Here is a 16,311-nt window from a genome sequence, read left to right on the forward strand (position 1 = left end):
AGCTGACTCTATCAAATCATCATCAGGAGTCTGGTAGTGAGACAAAACCCTGTAAGTAGAAAGAGAAATTTTTACAGTTATATTCTGAAAACTTTCAACAGGAAGAGTGAAAGAATCACACTGTTCATTTTCTTTCCATGAGCCACCTGTAATCCAACAGATGTAGTTCAAAAATGCAAATGGATGTACCCCAACATCCCACCTGCTGTCCTGTCTAATTTAAATGTGGTCCAGTGCCATTCATCAGGGGAGAAAAGAGAAAACAGGAAAAGAAATAAAATGAGCTCCTTCAGCTACATTTAAATAGCGCTGAATAATGATGCTAAGTTTTGTTGCTAACCCAGCAAGTATACTGATCAATACTGTGCAGAATCAAATGTGGTAGACAATAAGTCAAAAGCTATTTCAGAACGCTTCATCATCTTTGCTAGTCTTGTGCAGTGTTCAAAAATGGGAAATGTTTCTTATGGTCTCAGATATAGCCAAGTTCTTTTCAGGCCTTGGATATAACTGAGAATTTTAGGAAAAGTAAAATGTCTGAGAAATTCATCCCAAATTTGGCATCATAAAAGACAAAAGTAGCTATCTAATTTCTCACTTATAACTATTTTCTTCATTCTCAGTAAAGTAGACATTAAACTAGTGTTTAGATGATTTTATGTCTTTAAAGTTGGTTTTAAAAAAATGATTGCACACAGGATGCATCAAAATAGCACCAATTAAAAATCTTCTTATAGTAAACTTTGTATTCCTGGCATTTGTTTTTATTTGTTTATTTATTTTTTGCTGAGGAAGATTAGCCCTGAGCTGACATCTGTGCCAATCTTCCTCTACTTTATATTTGGGTCACTGCCACAGCACGGCTGACAAGTGCTGTATGTCCACGCCTGGGATCCAAATCTGCAAACCCGAGCCACCTAAGTGGAGTGTGCTGAACTTAACCACTAGGCCACCGGGCCGGCTCCAATCACTGGCATTGTAAACATAGTACTTAAACTACCCTTGTTAAGCAAAACTTAACCACACTTGATAGTCAAAACGCATCATCCCTGTGAGGGAATAGATCTGTTCTTAAAAGGAAGAGAACAGACCTTTTTAGTTGGTGTATTTCACATCAAGAAAGGCCAGCATATGTTGTATAGGGTGTAATTCATCTCTTTTACATTATTATATAATTCTAATTACACTTATCTCACCATTAACTTCTTGTTCTTAACTTTCCACCTGACTTTTAACAGAAAGTTTTTTTAAGTTGATATTTCGTGTTAAGAAATACTTTCAAACATTGAATAAATATCAATAATTTTGGGAGACTGAAAATCTATCACAGAAATGTTTTTCTGGGGAATGGCTAATATCAGGTAGAAATATACAGTGAGAATTTCTTATATATTTTCGATATGTCTTTTTTCCTTGGACATTCCCATCCATTTAGTACCTTCATCAATTTTGGGGATTCCATATGTTTTCTCCATCAAGGAAAATAAGGCATAATTTAATTTTCAAAGGATTGAAATAATATTATTTTATAAAAATAGCTCAATTTAATTTTTTTATGCTTTGCTTTAATTTAGGTGCTTTATCCAGATGGCATTACCAATAACTTGCTATTCTATTGAGAAATGCCAATTTTCTAAATTGCTAAAAAATTAAAAATGTTAGGATAGGATATTTAAGAAAGCTGAAAATATTTTAAGTAACATAAGATTAGAGAAAATGCCATTCTGAGGAGGTGTCCGTTTCCTGCCTAGAATTCTGACTGAGGAAGACATCAAAGAATTTGGAGTTGTTTGTTTTTCCTAATGTTAAACTAAAAATTCACAGGTGTACTTTAAAACACCAACAGCATTCTAAGTGAATCATTATGACGGTTCTCCAAAACTATTTTCTAAAGCTATTTATATCCCAGTAGTAGTTATTATTATTATTCCATGTATTCTGGCTGGCAGCAATTTCCATATATTTCCTTCCTTCGCTACTAAAAGTCAAGTATCTGTTAACAAGGGCTCTGGTGCATCCCCCAGTGCCTAAAGCAGTGAAGAGTTGACTTTGGTTTCCTTCTGTGGTGTGTCCCTAGGAGACAGATTTTTTGGTTTCATTTTTGTTCATTGAGGGTGGGGGAGGAAGAAAAGGTTGCGCTTAAAGTATTTGCCTAAAAAGCCCCCGAACACTAGTCAGGTCCTATTGAACGAGGATGATATGGAAGGGCTGCCTCTAAAATTTATACCTAGAACTCTTGCTAATCTCCAAAGCCACTATTCCAGATATATAAGGCTCCACAGATCAGTGAGTATTAGCAAGTAAAGTATTTTTTAGAAGTTCTCAGAAGACAGGCAGATTTAGTCTCCTTGACAATTCCCTATTAAGGAAAAAAGAGTTGACAGTAAGCATTTCTAACACATTTGCTGGAGGATGTGTTGTATACAGAGAGAATACACCCAAGATCTTCTGTAGAATTTACAAAAACCTCTGAAAAGCTACTGATCACTGATTTATTACTGGAAGGACCAAGTGCAAGAATAAATCTGAAATCTATTTCTGCTGATATGTGAAAGTCCTTTATTGAAGGTTTAATAAATTGCATGAATTCACATCTAAACTATCTATTACAGTTTCAGTTACTACATCATCATCTTCATGTCTAACATTTATTGAAGACATTACATACTAAGCACAGTTCTAAGCAATCTATATTCATTACCTTTTCAATACTTTCAACAACCTTATGAGGTTTTCAACTTAATAACGACTACCTACTAAAAACCTACAGCTAACACCATACTTAATGGTGAGAAACTAGACGCTCTAACAATAGGATCAGGGACAAGGCAAGAATATGCCCTCTTACCACACCTTTTTAACATCTTACTGAGTCTTTGCTAATACCATAAGACAAGAAAAGAAAATAGAAGGTCTACAGATTGGGATGAAAGATATAAAACTGTTTTTCTTGGCCAATGACATGATTGTCTATGTAGAAAATCCAAAAGAATCAACCAAAACACTCCTGGAACTAATAAGCAATTACAGCAAAGTTACAGGATACAAAGTTAGTATACAAAAGTCAACCACTTTTCTACATATCAACAATGAACAAGTGGTATTTGAATTTAAAAACACAATGCCATTAGCATCCCCCAAAATGAAATACTTAGGTATAAATCTAATAAAATATATATAAGATCTACATGAGGAAAACTGTAAAAATCTGATGAATGAAAAAGCACTAATTAAATAGAGAGACACTCTATGTTCATAGATAGAAGCAAACAATATCATCAGGATGTAGTTCTTCCCAACTTTGTCTATGGATTCAATGCAATCCCAATCAAAATTCCAGCAAGATATTTTGCAGACATCGACAAACTGATTCTAATGTTTATATGGAGAAACAAAAGATCTAGAATAGCCAACATAACATTAAAGGAGAAGAACAAAGTCAGAAGACCGATGCTACTCAACTTCGAGAATTACTATATAAAGCTACAGTAATCAAGACAGTGTGGTATTGGTGAAAGAATAAACAAAAAGATCACTGGAACAAAATAGAGAGCCCAGAAATAAATCCCTATAAATGCAGTCAACTGATCTTTGACAAAGGAACAAAGGCAATACAATGGAGCAATAGTCTTTTCAACAAACAGTCCCGGAACAACTAGACATCTACATGCAAAAAAATAAATCTAGACACAGAAATTACACTCTTCACAAAAATTGACTCAAAATAGATGGCAGATCTAAATATAAAATACAAAGTTTAAACACTTAGAAGATAACACAGGAGAAAAACTAGATGACCTTGGATATGGTGATACTTTTTAGATGTAACTCCAAGACATAATCCATGAAAGAAATAATCGGTAAGCTGGACTTCATTAAAATTCAAATCTTCTGTCTGTAAAAGACAATGTGAAAAGAATAGAAGACAAACTACAGACTGGGGGCAAATATTTGCAAAACACACCTTAGATAAAGGACTATTATCCAAAATATACAAAGAACTCTTCAAACTTAATAATAAGAAAACAAACAACCCAATTTAAAAAATGAATCAAAGACCTTAACAGACACTTCACTATAGAAGATATACAAAGGGCAAACAAGCATATGAAAAGATGCTCCACTATATCATCAGAAAAATGCAAATCAAAACAATATCTACCTATTCGAATGGCCAAAATCTAGAACACTGACAACACCAAAAGCTGGTGAGGATGCAGAGCAATAGGAACTCTCACACATTGCTGGCAGAAATGCAAAATGGGACAGCCACTTTGGAAAACTGATGGTTTCTTACAAAACTAAACATAGTCTTACCATACTATCCAACAATTGAACGCCTTGATATTTACCCAAAGGAGTTGAAAACTTATCCACATAAAAACCTGCACATGGATGTACTAAAATCTGTAATCATAATTGCCAAAACTTGGAAGCAACCAAGATGCCCTTCAGTCGTTGAGTGCACAAACTGTGGTACATCCAGAGAATGGAATATTATTCAGTATTTAAAAAAAAAGAGCTAGTAAGCCATTAAAAAACATGGAGTAGGGGGCCGGTCCCATGGCCAAGTGGTTGGGTTCGCGCACTCTGCTTCAGCGGCCCAGGGTTTCACTGGTTTGGATCCTGGGCACGGACGTGGCACTGCTCAACAGGCCATGCTGGAGCTGCATCACGCATGCCACAACTAGAAGGAGCCACATCCAAAAAAAATATACAACTATATACTGGGGGGCTTTGGGGAGAAAAAGGAAAAATAAAATCTTAAAAAAAAAAAACAACATGGATTAAACTTAAATGCATATTACAAAGTGAAAGAAGCCAGTCTGCAAAGGCTACATACTGTATGACTTCAACTATGTGACATTCTGGAAAAGGTAAAACTATGGAGACAAGATCAGTGGTTGTCAGGGGTTTTGGGGTAAGGATGAATAGACAGAGGACAGAGGGTTTTTAGAGCAATGAAAATACATTGTGTCACATTATAATGATGGATATATGTCACTATACGTTTTTCCAAATGCATAGAATATACAACACCAAGAATAGACCATAATATGAACTATGAACTTAGAGTGGTTATGATGTGTCAATGCAAGTTCATCCTTGGAACAAAGGTACCATTGTGTTGAGTGACATTGATAATGAGAGAAGCTATGCATATAGTGGGAGGGGGTACATGGAAAATCTCTGTATCCTCCCTCAAATTTTTTTGAACCTAAAACTGCTTTTTTAAAAAGAAAGAAAAAAGAAAGTCTTCAAAAAAACCTCTGTGAGTGAAGTTCTCTTATATCCCCAATATGCAAATAATATTCTTAAAAATATTTGCAATTAAAAACAGAGTTGATAGAGTGATAGAGCAATAGATTTATAGATAAATATTCCATAGATAGATGTTAGAGAGTTATTGAAAGTAAACAACTATGTAAATTGCATCAAATCATCTATCTTTTTTTAGGCTACTAATCATGATAACAAAGAACATCTGATCATAAATAATGTTTCTACAAAGGACGATATTCTATGATATGTAGAATGATACAGTGGATTCCAGAGAAGAGGGTTTGCAAAGCTAATAACACATTTATGTGAAGCAATTTGTCCCCCTTCTTCCATTACCAATCTCCATCCATTGAACGCCTATGGAGTCCCAAGACCCAACACCAAGACGTGAATAAACTGGTAAGGCTTAGAGGATATTTGGGTTTCAAAATTAACTCCTGCAATGATTCTCAGAAAGGTTTGATGGAATGAATGCATGTTTGCTCAGCATATGATAATATCTGTTTATTTAATAGTGCAATATCAAACAATTTGAAAGTAGCACCTTATGTCAAAAAAGCCTGTGTTAAAATGTAAGGAAAACCTTATGAAGAAACTCTGAGTGAAAATAAACTGATTAAAAATATTTATATTTACTTTTTGGACCACTCATTCAGGTTGTGACTAAGAAAAATGCCTCCAACATATAAATGCAGTAGAGATATCCCAATTGGATATTTATATCGAAATATCACTTGACAAATGGCATATTACAAAAAGACTTGACTGTCTTTGCTGACAGTTTCACCTTCATGAGATTAATAAAGTAATGAGTGCATTTACTATCCTAAGCTCAACTGTGATCAATAATGCCATGATTGGTGAACTAGCAGTGTTCTTTGGAAAAAGTGACCATTGTCCTGGGAAAGGTTATTAAAGCTGCAAAGGGGAAGCTGGAAACATTCTTAGTTTTCAAAACTCATCCTAGGGACACAATTGATTATGAGCTTCTGACCCATGCTAGTTATTTCAGCAAGTTGCATGTCCACTCATCTAATGTCATTATTATTACATTCCGAGTGGCTATGTAAGAAAAAGAAAATGGAAAAATGTTAGATAATTGTCTTCTCTTTGAGTCCAAATTATATTTAAACTGACTCACATCAGATGAGTAAACAATGCAATTTTAAAAACCTTCTCTACTTTAAAATCCAGTAAAACTAAGACGACAAATTGGTGGTCTCTTTCAGAAGAGGCAACTAACAAATCACCAAGCATCTCTTAAGTGCCTACTTTATGCTAACAAATTAATGTAGCTGAAAACAGTTGTCTGATGATTTGTCACTCTTCTTTTTCCAACTGAGTAATAATTCTTTAATTTTTCTTCATTTAAATAACTTAAACATATACAATGAAATATTGTACTCTAAATGTACATTTGCTCCAACCCTGAGTTCTACATTTAACCATAGTTAATTCTTTTGCCTTTAAATGCCTTTTAGGTGGTGCAATTTGTTCTTAATGCTCTCCTCTTTGGTCACACAGCTGGAGTGGAACACTAAGACTCTGGAGAGCACGTCTCTCTGGGTGAACATTAAAAAAAAAAAAATCACAACTAGTAGGCAAAAAGCCATTTCCTCTAGTCAGGCTGTGGTTATCTTGATCTAGCATGACAAATTGGTGTTCCCACAGTGGCCGCAAAGTAATCAGACTGTGACAAATGGTTTACTTATAGCAATTTGTTTCCATTTTACTGAAAATTTCCACAGTCTTAAAAAAAATAAAAAGATTTTTAATGGTATTTGAACATTGTTGAAAGTGAACTGCTTGAAATGCCCAAAGCTGGAATCTAGAAGCATTGTGATCTCCCATGAGATGTGACCAGAAACAGAATTTCATGGGTCATGGATTGCTAGAAGGAAGTCACATCGTTGTCCACTGGTTACAGCACTGAGTGACCCTTTACCACAGCTAGAGTCTTCTAAGAGTCTATTCTCATCCTAGACTACAGGCACCATGGTATTTAGTTGGGCATGATTTATCTTCTTTAAGGATCTGCCTCAAACCTGGCAAGATCCGCTCTTGTTGCCATAAAGGAATGTCCACTTGGGCTTGGATTCTCTACGCCTGGCCCCTTTTATCAGGAATGGTATTCCCATATCCCTGTCTACTTATGCTGGTCCTTCAGCAAGTTCTCTTTTTGTCCTTGGTTGGACCCTTCATGGTGACTCACAAACTGATTTGTCCTGTGCCCTGAATAATCTGCCTCCTGGCTAATGCTGTCTTCTGTCTCTTTCTCACATCAGTGAATCTAGGGATGGTCTTCAAGTGATGCTCTCCAGGTCTTTGGAGAAGAGACCTCTCTCTTCTGTCCTACTTTCCTAAGGGAAAGTAGGGATTAGGGCATAGAAAGGGCAAAGTTCAGTGTTAAGAGTTAGCTCTATGCCAGGCAGACATCCAGTAAGAGGATTTGTCTATATTATCCTGTTTGACCTTGTCAGGGCAGCATTGTTCTCACACTTTTATAAGTAAATCTGGCTCAAAAAGATGAAACAGAGTGTTACAAATTAGAATTAGAGACTGTGGCACCTTTCCTGTCCACTTCCTCAATACCATGCCTTATTTTATTTTCTCAGTTCATAGGTAGCATGAGGCATTCTTCCTTTTCCATTGGTCTGTATTGTGAGGTAATACAAAAAAAAAGAAAGTGAGAAAACTATTTATGTATTAGCAGAGAAATAGTCAATAATCTAGAAATGCAATTTAATAGAAAGGAAATGATTTCTTAAAGCCATTGCAAGGTTAAGCTTCAGTTCATATATATTCCATTTAAAGCCACTTGCTTTACTCTGTACCAGTTGCTATTTTTAATTTATTTCACTCCTTTAATTTTGTTATTCCCACTCTTATCTAAATATGTACTGAAAAAGAAAAGTCTCTGAACAAGAAATGATGCTTTTTATTCTTTATAATATATCTTCATAGGTATAGTTATAATACCCAAACAGGAATTTCCATATGCCGGTAGTATTTCCCAATAATTATTGGAAATTCTTTGCAAGGCCATAGGATTTCACTTAACTAAAAATTAATTTAGTCAAAACTCATGACCTCTTTCTGATGTTCCATTTTATTGGAGTCTCTTCTTCTTCCTAACCTGTTTTGTTTCTCTCTTAGTGATCAGACTGTTTCTTGGGCATAATGCATGTGACTCCTCTCTGTCCTTTACTTTGAATTCTAAGAAAGGCTTTGAGATATATACGAATCTTAGTTTTGTCAACAGAAGAAAGAAGGGAGGGTTATTTGTTTTACTTAAACAAATAGATTTTATGTTTTTCTCCCTTTTAAATGAATTTCTCCCTTTTAAATCAGATATAAATGTTTCACACAAGACATGGGTTAAAAAACCTATGGTCGATTTCATCACTGCTCCTTGCTCAAATACCATTGTTAATCTGATTGTCATTGCATTTTTCCTCATAATATTTAAAAATAATCTTTCTTACTTTAAAAAATAATCTAAAATAATAAATAGTTTCATTGTTCTAAAAGAGTAGGGCAAATAATTAAAGCTGCAGATGACGAAAATGTGTAAGCAATGTGTAAAGAAAAATATGATTTTCTTAATCTGCCAGGACTTCAGTAATAGTCCAAAAATAGTCTTCAAAGATTTGTTCTTTCTTGATTTTTAATATAGTATCAGATATGGGCTTTATATTTATGAGTAGAGTGCATATCTAAAATCTACTTTTATTTCACTCACTGTTGTAAGTTAGTGCTGTCAAGTTGATTCTGGCCCTGTGTACAGCAGGGTGGAACCATGCCTGGTCTTTTTTTGCCATCCTTTCACCTTCGCACAATGCTCTGATGCTATTCATAGGGTTTTCATGGGCAATGCTTTCAGAAGTAGGTGGCCAGGTCCTTTTTCCTAGTCTTAGGCTGGAAGCTCTGCTGAAACATGTCCACTATGGGTGACCCTGCTGGAATTTGAAATCCCGATGGTAGAGCTTTCAGCATCACAGCAACACGCAGCCCCGACAGTGTGACACCCGACAGACGGGGGCGTGGTTCCCTGACCAAAAACAAACAAGGCCATTGTGGTGAGAGCAATGAATCTTAAGTAGTAGACGACCAAGGTTGCCTATTTTCGTTCAAACCTTCTAATAAAATGCCTTAGTACTATATTACATGCCTGAATTTTGGAGGAACTCTGATGATTCAAAAATTAGCGAGGATACATTTTTGTTTAAGTCATTGTGTTCTTTGCTGATCTAAGTTAATTCTGGGTTTGATGACAAAGTCACAGTGGGAAAAAATTCTGTGTGTGCTTGTTGTCCTATTAGGGCTTTGGGGAAATTTGATTAGATGGACATGCTAATATAAGAGGTTGGGAGGAAAAGACTTTTGGCTTTGCCTCCAAATTTTAACATATCAGGCCACATTATGAAAAAGTAAAATGATGCAATACATTTCATTCTTTTTTTCCCTAGGAAATTACATACTGGATATGACAAATGCAGGGTGATAGACACTTTGTGCAGGGTGGAGAAAATTTCCTAAGCTTCTCTCCTTCCAGTATGTCTTGAGTGAATATTTACAAGCTCTGCAACATTTGCACTGACCTCTTAGGCCTTCCAGTAACCTCGAATGACTGTGATTTCATTAAGAGGTGACTTGATGTGGACATCTGATTACATATACTCCACGTTGCTAGTGGAATAACAGACTCAAAGGATATTTCCCACCTTCCACCAACATACTCCAAGTGAATCCAGTAAAAGACTAATTAAAATGAATAAGCTTTAAACTCAATTACAGCATGAGCTTCTGAGGATCAAATCTATATTCTTCCCAAAGATCTTAGAGCGTGTTCTGTTGAAGAGCCTGACAATAAGGAATAGTTCTGGATTAAATTGTTGATATAGTTCTTCCTTCCTGGGTATCCAGGGAGAATTCTCTTGATACGTAAATGCCCCATGCCAATCCATTTGAATACTCAACAAATATTGCTGCCTACTATTCTTATCAAAGCAATAACTTTGAGGATAATTATTTCAATTATGCCTCTCTTCCCTCTCATGGTTAGCCACGAATCCAAATTCAAGGCCCTTCAGTTAATCACCCTCTCACTTAGTATCACATTACAAAATGATCCTTTGCAGTCCAGTTCCCCTCTCACAGTTGGCTTCTTCTTTTTAACAGTGGCTCTTGGAACCCTCATGCTTTTACCATACTCCTCTGTATCCCTAATCTCTTCATAGAAAAATCCTGCTACCTAGTTATTGGTTTGAAACCAAATCTCCCCCTGAAAATATCTCTTCCCTTGTATCCCAGCTAAGCGAAAACTTTGTATACTTCCAAGTTCAGGGAACATGATGACCTTGAGTTAATATTAGTAATTTCCTAGCTCCCAAATATTTTGTTATTATAAAGCAAAAACCACTCTTTCTTTAAGGTTCATGATAACTGAGTCTACCATCATTTGGCCCTCTTTATTGACGTCATCCTCTGTAATCTTGACTACTGGTATTCAGTCACTGTGGACTTTGAAACTTAGCTCTCAGTATACCCACAGTAAAATCAACCATTGTCAATTGGGTAATTTATACATGTAGATAATATTTCCAAGAAACAGCCTCAAAGTTACTTGATTTTAATAACATCCCTACCTCAATTCCACTCTCTCAAAATAACCACCAAAACAATATTATGGACCTCAACACTCAAACTCTTGCATGAAATTTTATCATCCAAAATTTCATCAACCTACCAAATCTGCCCTTTTTGGTCTCTCACTCCTGTTCTTTTCATTCATAAAGAACTATGGATTCTCTTTCCCTCCACTTACTCACAGTCCATCACCCCTCCATAGTCGTATTTTATTTTCTCTCCTTGTTTAGCACCTTGGTAGTTCGTTCCAACAACTTTTTTGCTAGTTTCCTAACACTCTCATTCCTTCAACTCACAATCATAAAAATTTTCAGATCATCAGTCTTATATCTATACCACCATCCATCTTATTATTTGCTGTTCTCAGACTGCTGAACACTCAGAGAAAATAAAGCAATTGTATGAATTAGTGCCAACTGTTTGGTCTCTAGATGGGTTTTCAGCAGAGCTCAGCAATTCATTTTCAAGTCCCTGGTTCTGTTCTTTCTTCAATTTCTCATATTCGCCATTTCTAAACAAAACAAATAACTTTATACTTCCTATTCCACAACCATTCTCCTCATTCTCAAGCAGATAACTTTCCTCTTAATTCACAGGCAAATTTTCAGGCTATTTTATCTGATACTTCCTTACTTCACATATCCACGATCATAAACATGTGATATTGTCATCTTTTGAGATAACAGATTTGTTCTTTTCTCTTTTATTTCCTGATCCTGCTCCATCAAAGATATCCAGGTCTTTTTTAGTCTCTTACTTCAAGAGTGATTTTAGTTAGGGGGCTAAAAGGAGAAGTTGCCTTTATTTTTGTTTATTTGATTTTAATTTGAGATGAATGAAGAGATTGTGATAAATGTCTTCAAAAGTCACAATGAGACTGAGAGAGTTCCTTACAAAAGAAAGAGGAATAATTCTATAGCCAATAAAATATCTTTCAAAAATGAAGAGGAAGTAAAGATGTTTTCAGAGAAAACAAAAACAGAGAATTTGTCAGCAAAAGATCTGTCCTTTCAAAAATGGTAAAGGTTGCAGGAAAATGACTCCAGATGGGAGCACAGAACTTCAAGAAGGAATAAGAGCATTAGAAATGATAAATATGGCAGTTGAATATAAATAACTGATGACTGGTTAAAACAACAACTTGTGGGATTTGTAACGTACATGGTCATAAAAATATGAGAAGAGGGGTTGAATGAGTTAAGCTATTGTAAATTTTTACACCACTCAGGAAATGGTAAAAGTACTAATTTCAAGGAGATTATAATAGGTAAAGGACACATACTGTAATTTCTAAGAAAAACACTAAAAGACAATTAAAAAATTTTAACTAAAAAGCTAATGAGGAGAATATGAATAATAATAAAACAATACTTTTGATCAATTCAAAAGAAAGCAAAAAGAAGGAATAAAGAAACAAATGTTCAACAAACAGAAAAATAAGATTTTAGAGTTAGACTTAAATAAGTCAGCAATTACATTAAATGGACTAAGGATCCAAATTAAAACACTAGATAATAAAACAAGATGCAACTATAAGGCTTTTTCAAGATAGAATTTGAAACAAGTAAACTAAAAGGCTAAAAGTAAAAGAATAAAAAAGATTTGCCAGGGAAGCTATTCTACTTACAGATAAGTATCGTTAAAAGCAAGAAGCATATTAATGATAGAGGTGAATTTTGCAAAGTTATACAAGGCAATTCTATAGAAACATGTAACAATTCTAAATTGATGTACAACTAACAACCTAGCTTTAAAATATATAAAGCAAAAATACTCATAACTAAGACTGAAATAGATACATCCACCATTACAGTAGATTTTTATATATGTCTCAGTAACATGTGAAAGAATGATTAGATAAATATCAGTAAGCATAAAGAAGATCTGAAAAATATGACTACCTTAACCTAACTAATAAATATAGAATGTCACACCCCAATAATGCAGAGTATACAATATTTTGGGGGGGACATTGGCCAAAATTTACCATATGCTGGATCTTCCAATTCTTGACAAATATCAAAAAATTAAAATCACAAAATTTTGTTCTTTGACCACAGAGAAATTATACTAGAAGTAATTAACAAAATAACTAGAAAACTCCCTAAGGTTTGCAAATGTATTAATGCATCTGTAAATAACCCATTAACTAAATGAGAATTGACCATGGAAAATAGAAAATATGTTAAATTATGAGATATAAGTAAAGCCAAAGTTTAAAGAAATGTATAACCTTAAATATATATAAAAAAAAACACTAAAATCATAATTAAAATTAGTTGTCCCAAAAAATTAGGAGAAGAATAGGAAATTAAATCTTCCAAAAATAGGAGACAGAAAGCAAAATAGAAAAGAATGGAAATAAGTGAAGTAGAAAACAGCAATTGGAATTTTCATAAATTTCTTATAGGATTATAAATTTTGCAACCCAGGGCCAGGACTAGAGTTGAGGTAAGTGTGGCACCTAGAGCACTCTCAGGGCTGAGCCTCACTTGCATGTTCCTGAGAACGAGTGCCTTCTCAAGGTCATGCAAGCATAGGGTCAACCCTGGGTGGGAAAGCCTCCTTCAATTTCATGCCGTAAGTATCTTACTCATCTGCTCTCGTCCTGGCCCTGGTGCAACCATTTGATTGACAGTATCTAGGCATGTTTGATCAGATACGTATCCTATGAACCATTAATTCCACTCCTAGGTATATATTCTCAATAGAAAATACATACATACGTTCACCAAAACACGAAATAATGTTCATAGCACCATTATTCCAAGTATTCCAAAATTATAAGCAAACCAAATGTCCATTAAGAGTAAAATGAATACATAACCTATGATATTTTTATACAACAGGTGACAATATATAATAAAAATGAATGGCTTACTGGTACTTGTAAAACATGGATAATGCTCACTGATGCAATATGCCAACACCAGACCAGAGTTCGTAGTTGTGAGCTCCTTCATACAAAGCCAGTTTTTGTGGTGATAGAAGTCTGTGGTGATAGAAGTCTGAGTAGTGGTTACCTTTGAGAAGGGGGAGTAATGCCTGAGAGGGGCCATGGCTAGTTTTCTGGAGTGCTGTTAATGTCTTTCTCTTGATCTGGGTTGTGGTTACATATGAATATTCATGTTGTAAAAGATTGCCCAGTTTACCTCAACATAAAATGGGAATTGTGTTTAACAGGAAGACAGTTGGCATCCACGTTGTGTCAATACAGTTGTGTAAGAGGAATCCAGATCATAATATCTGTGCCTCCCTCTCTCTCTTCACATGTCACAGCTTTGGGGTCAGATATTTATGTCTCACCACTATAGGAAACTCTGGAGACACAAGTGATTTCAAAAACAATACAAGAGAAAACTCACAGGGACATTTTCTCATCTCTACTGCAACCGTAGAAGGACAGCACATATGCAAGAAATTTTGTGGGGCTCGCCTAGGAAGGGAAAAACTCTTCTTTGTTTGACTTCTCCAACATAGTAATTTGTATTCTCTCTCTCTTACTGAGTATAACATCTTATTTTTCAGTTTCACTCTCAGTCAATCAAATACAGGCTACAAATGGGAGCAGCATCGCTATTAGCCTCACTGCCAACACTCGGTACAAAATCCATGTGAGACAAAACACCATGAGAACTGAGTGGCAATAAAAATGACACTTATATTTCCAGTTTACCTCAAATAATGCTCAGCAGTCCTGTGTCTTAACTAGCATCAAAAGTAAAATGGAGAGTGATATAAAATTTTGTTCTTACAAAGTGCAAGAATAATCAGCAGACAATTCTTTCAAATGCTTATTGTCTTTAAACTGTGAACAGTAGTTTCCCACACTGCCCTTTACTCCTGCCCAGTGCCCACCTCTTGACCATGCTCAGAGCTTTGAGGTACTCTAAAAATAGATTCAAGTCCACAAGGCGTTAAGACAAAAATAATATTTAACTGAAAACTACATGGGAAGACAGAGAGGAGATTTAGACAGCACAACATAGATGAGAAACTTAATTTTCCTTTCCATACCGCACTTACCCCCCAAATGTTCGTCTGCTCTCTCATCTCTTCTTTCTCTTTTTCTTTTCCTTTCTTCTCATAAACTGCAGAAATCCCTTCAGCAATTCAATTGTGTGCCCAACTTAGCCCATCAACAACTTTAATTAGCTGAGTAGTGACTACCTATGATACCTTAAGTACATTTATAATAGGTCTCACTACATCCAAATACACTTGCTTGCTTTAATCCCAATACTTTATGTTTTGAATCATGAAGTTTTCAAATAGAAAACTAAGGCTTCAGGATGTGACATGACTTTCCCCAAGTTTACATCAAATAATTAGCGAGGCTGGGATTGACTCCCTGAACGAGGTATTCTGTTATTCAATCTACCTTTTCCATCACTCACTAGGTTCTTTATATAAGGCATTGTGTTAAATGCTGTGATAAATACAAAAGATAAACTGGACACATTTCCTGTCTTCAAGTGGTTTAAAAAATTATGAAAAATAAAGACAAATGTAGAAATAGTTGTAATCTAATGAAGAATATGAAACAAAATATAATAGAGTTGACATGTCTTTGAACCACAAAGAGAAAGAATAATTCTGGAAGAAGAAAGAAAATGGGTGGATGTGAAAGACTTAAGAATTAGATGACCTTTGATCTGATGAATATATTGGTGTTGAACAGCTGTCAGTCATATTTATTGAATTCCAAAGTAATGTTAATCATTGTTTTCTGAACTACATGTTCGTATTTAGTTTCTTTCCAACTTAAAAATGAAATCTCACTATGTTTCCCAAGATGTTTTATTTTCTCTTTGTGTCTAAATAATGTCCATCATTACTGAGAGCCACAGGGCTTTTCTAGAATATGTAAAGTCTTACAACTTTCTAGTAGCTTTTATTTATATAATGCCCCCTGAAATTCAACACTTAATTGTACCTACTTTTAGAGGCAATTGGCAGATATCAACATCTGAACTATGTGAATCCATCATCAATCTAATGGAGAAGTATTGACATTAAAATATCCAGAGAAATAAGTTATTAGCCATTTATATAAGATTTACCCATCTCTGTTTTTAGTGTCTTTAATATTACTCACCGTGATTTTGTGTCAAATACACTATTTGAATTTATTATTATAGGTCACATTAGTATGAAAACTCCAGTTGTAATTGATAAAACACTGAAAAACCCTGTTTTGCAAAAATAACTCATTAGCCTACTTTCCTCTCACATGTTAAATTGAACACTGCATGTTCTCATTCCTGCCACTTAAATATCTCTCGATCTTCCCCTCTGCTTTGTATCTCTACCTACATCAGCTTCCTATTGCTGATGTAACAAATTACCACAAACGTAGTGCCTTGGAACAACATGTAA

At 35.0% G+C, this 16,311-nt stretch overlaps 1 long non-coding RNA gene across 1 annotated transcript in view; it reads left to right on the forward strand.

Annotated features, from left to right (window-relative positions):
* LOC139083448 (uncharacterized) overlaps positions 1 to 16,311 on the forward strand; it is an 81,979-nt gene that overhangs the window by 40,274 nt on the left and 25,394 nt on the right. The window contains exon 3 of the long non-coding RNA XR_011540156.1: positions 5,459 to 5,682. This is a non-coding gene — a long non-coding RNA (uncharacterized lncRNA). The remainder of the gene's footprint in view (positions 1 to 5,458; positions 5,683 to 16,311) is intronic.

The sequence above is a fragment of the Equus przewalskii genome, chromosome 5, assembly GCF_037783145.1.
Source record: "Equus przewalskii isolate Varuska chromosome 5, EquPr2, whole genome shotgun sequence".
NCBI classification, from domain to species: Eukaryota; Metazoa; Chordata; class Mammalia; order Perissodactyla; family Equidae; genus Equus; species Equus przewalskii.